Below are 4435 nucleotides of genomic sequence, written 5' to 3'. Positions count from 1 at the left end.
AAAACAGGCCTCATTATGCCTGAAAAAAAAACAATGACTCTCAGTGGTAGCCGTGACTCTTTTGCTAACGGATGAGCTGAGCGCAGTAGAAGGAGGCAGATCTGAATCTATGTGTAAAGGCTGGTACCGGGAGTGCGCGAGCATGAAACCTGAGCGTGCCTCGTGGGCAAGTATTATTCCAACTGTATATCATTAGCACGGTGCGTTTTCTAATTAGCAATAGGGCAGAATAATGAATACAGCTCCATTAATCAAAAGGTAATATATGTAAAAGTACTGTTTTATGGCCGTAGGGAAGAGTGTGAAAGGTAGGGGAGAAAACACAAAAATGAGATGGAATGTGAAAACAGCTATCATTGCCTTGCTGAAAAGAACATTGCTTTTCATATTCATTTACACACATCTTTTTATGCAATTTATGGTGCTTGCTCCTTGGATCCCAAATACTGGAGACTGGAAGTAGAGAGAGTCAAATGAGAAGGGAAATTTGAGTCAGCACAAGCCCTTCTCCTTTATGCAAATTACTGAATAGCACCCATTATTGTATTGCATTACTGTATAAGCCAGGAGATACAGTGTTTCATTTATCAGTAGGCCGACTGGATGTCTTTGCCTCTTTAGAAAAATCGCCAAACTGTCAAAGGAAATTAAAAGGGATTTAAACAGAGATGGAAGGTAATTAGATGACAGTTTATGTCAAGAAAAATATGAACAATGGTGAGGACCTGATCATGTACCCACCTTATATTAAACTGTGTAATGTTCACTACTTAAAAAGTCTCAAAGATGGTCAACGTTTTAAGCCTTCTTACAGTACTCTCACAGTCAGGTGTATGACTTGAAAGATAATGCTGATTTAAATCTATATTTTTCCTATTTTCCTATTTAAAAAGCCAATGAAAAAAAAGTAAACCAACAATTAAAATTAGTTTTACGTCAGACGTCATTGTGTACATTTGATTTGGAGAGGCTGTTCTGAACACAGGAACTCTTCATAGGGGCGGCTGTGGCTCAGTGGTAGAGCGGTTGTCTGCCAATCGGAAGGTTGGTGGTTCGATCCCCGCCCCTGCAGTCATTGTCGAAGTGTCCTTGGGCAAGACACTGAACCCCGAGTTGCCCCCGGTGCTGCGCATCGGAGTGTGAATGTGTCTGAATGTGTATCTGATGCGCAGATGGCACCTTGTACGGCAGCCCCGGCCACAGTGTATGAATGTGTGTGAATGGTGAATGTTTCCTGTAGATGTAAAAGCGCTTTGAGCAGTTGTTAAGACTGGAAAAGCGCTATATAAATACAGCACATTTACATTTACATTCATAATTAAAAAACAATTGAACTGAACTGATTTGTTCACAATAGAACAATATTGAATATTCCATTAAGAATCTTCCATTTAAGTAAAATGTATTACCAATTAAGTGTGAGTATTTACAGCAGCAGGATGGTGTATGTGGGATTGAGTCAAAATATACTACAGTCCACAACAATATCGGATACACAGACACTTGTTAGCATCAATTCATTGTTGGTTTGGTTCTTTTTGTAGCATTTGTTGACAATAAGACAAATAAAGAATATCACCAGAGATATGCTTTAAATTTAAGATTTGCCAAGGATTTACATTTACTGATGAATTCAATCTTGACTGAGCACACAGTAAGAGAATAAATAAGAGAAACAAAGGATAAAGACAGAAATTATGTACTAAGCTTATTAATCTCACCCATCTGGTATTATTTATCTATTGGTCTCTCAGAAGAGTGCAGAGGGAAATCTGTACCCATGCGGCATTGTAGCTGAGGTGTTGGTATTTCAGGGATGGAGGAGAGAGAGAGAGAGAGAGAGAGAGAAAGAGAGAGAGAGAGAGAGAGAGAGATAAAAGGAGGAAAAGATGGGGAGGAAACTAGTGAGATAAAAGATGATCTTGGTGCCTGTTCAAGAAATGTTTGAGAAAGCATTTAAGTGATCTGATATTTCTGCTGCCACAACACTCCTGGCTACTTTACGCTGAATCTCCAACTCAAGCCTTTTTTCATACATTTGCACCCCACAATCCAAAGTGAGCAAAGCCATCTACTTGTGACAGCAGCCCAGGCTTTTAAATGCATCCAAAGATATAAATAAACTTTGCCGAGCGGAAGCTGCAAATGCATTTATCCACCCCTCCAAAAAAAAAAGTATAAAGAAGAATCCTCTTTCTGAGAGGAGAAAATAGAAATGTCATTAGATTCCTCTGAAATATAGATCACTTTTCACAGGAAGAGACACTTGGCACGCTGGCAAGTCAAGTTTAATCATCTCAACTCGGGACTGAAATAATTTGATAAAGTTTTCTGTATGATTTTAGATTAAGATGCTGAACCTGTTACTATTGAGATTTAAGTAAATGTAGGACCTTAATGTAAATATAAAAAGCTATCTATTTGAAGTCATTTCTGATACAACAAAATTAAAATAAAACACTAACAAACATTTAAATTCAAATATTACAAATTATTTACTTTTTATTAACATGTTACAGTCTCTATTTTTGTCTTGTAGCCGTTTTAAATGGAAGAATAGGTCTATAAAGGAAAACAAATCTTAGCTTTCAAAAATCAACCGGGAAATTATAAGAAGTGTAAAATGCCATAAATAACCAAACTTTGTCCATGTGTGTAGGCTTCAGTGAACAGATGAGAAGTTCAAATTTTAGAAAGGCAAAAAAAAAAAAAACAGTTGGTTCCTGACATGCATAAGATTGTCTGTGATATGACATGTTGTCTCAACCATGATTTGTTGCCACTCCCCAGAGAGCGGAGTTAAAAGACTCGGAGTGACTTGAGGAAGACATACACTTTAATCACGATAGCGAAGTTTCATGAAAATTTCAGCTTGAGATGCCGACATCTGCTTTCCATTATTAATCACTGTTGTCACCACAAAGAAGATCCTGGCAACATGATACACTTGACTTCTGAAGTTACTTACTTTTGACTGTAACACAGGTATTACTGTCACACACACACACACAAACACACACACAAACACACACACACACTTTCTTGCACGCGCACACACAAACGAAGAAAATCTTGGTTGATGAAGAGCACACACATGCACACCACAATTAAGTGAAAGATGTATAAAAACAGGACATATTAAAAGAGTAAATTGGACTGAGAGAGAGTGACAAGTTGGTGAGACAGGCACAATAAAAGAGAAAGAGATCAACTGGCTTTTTGCATTCTCTTTTACACTTAAACATCATGCTCCTCCCTGCACTTAAAAGGCCTTCCATTCCCTGTCTATTTTCTTATTCTACTTTATCAGTGGCATTTACCTCCTAACGAGAGTAATGATATCAGCAATATCAAAGTAGCACTTTTGTCATGTTGCATTAGAGTCCCTCCACCTCTTCCTGCTTACACACCTCTGATCAGCGATTGTTTGCAGAGATACAGAGTGAAAGACAACTATTAATGTATAAAAGAGAGCGCAGCCTGTCGTCTACTTGGCAGTTGATCATTCTTAAGCAGCTCACCACCTCCTAACCACCTGCATCTCTTTTCATTCTTCTTCTTTGCTCAGGCTGTCTTACACTCCTCTCTTCATGTGGTCTGGGTTATCCGATCAGACTGTGAAACAAGCCTGTGAAGGGACACTTGACAGCGCCAATTAGAGAGGACAGTACAGCGAGCCCTTTCTACATGCATTACTACAAATAAGTCTTTTGTGTACAAAGACTTTTGGTTAAAAAAGCGTAGACAAGCTTCACCGGCTATTTTGCAAACAACTGAGCTGCGGCGCTTGTTGTGAATGACAGATTTTCTTTGCACTTTGCTTTAGGAATTTATTGTGAGATAATTCAAATTTAAACAAAAGTAGGCTAAATTAAGTTATTGGTGCAGGTACACAGATATATAATGTTATAAAAAAAAAAATTAAAAAAAAGAAAAATTAAACATGCAGAATAGTGGACAGAATTTTGTTCTCCGTTTATGTTTTTAGAATTTCAAATTTCTTTTACTTGATTTCAAGTACTGTTTTAGAGCCACTGCACTAAAACGAACTCAAATAATTTAGATTTTCATGCAATATGTCAAACAATATACTCTTATCTGACCTAAAATTACCCTTAAGTAGAGATTTCTTGAGGCTTCAGCTTTTACTCATGGAGCAACTCTGCAAGTGTTTGGAAAAAAACTGCGGTATGAAAGTGTAAAACCCAAAAGTTTCATGAGTTTTCAGAGTCTCAGGGTGAAGTTTTATCCCATCTCACTGCAGTTATATCTTAACCTGGTGATGAAGGATCATTACTGTGCAGATGGATGCTCATTTCAGCTCAAAGTGCCATGTTACATCACCACCAGATGGCGCTTTAGCCCTTCAGATCTCTCTTATTTTCGCACACACACACACACACACACACACACACACACACACACACACACACAC

This window comes from Etheostoma spectabile, chromosome 2 (assembly GCF_008692095.1).
Source record: "Etheostoma spectabile isolate EspeVRDwgs_2016 chromosome 2, UIUC_Espe_1.0, whole genome shotgun sequence".
NCBI classification, from domain to species: domain Eukaryota; kingdom Metazoa; phylum Chordata; class Actinopteri; order Perciformes; family Percidae; genus Etheostoma; species Etheostoma spectabile.
Note: the sequence above shows the minus strand (reverse complement) of the source record.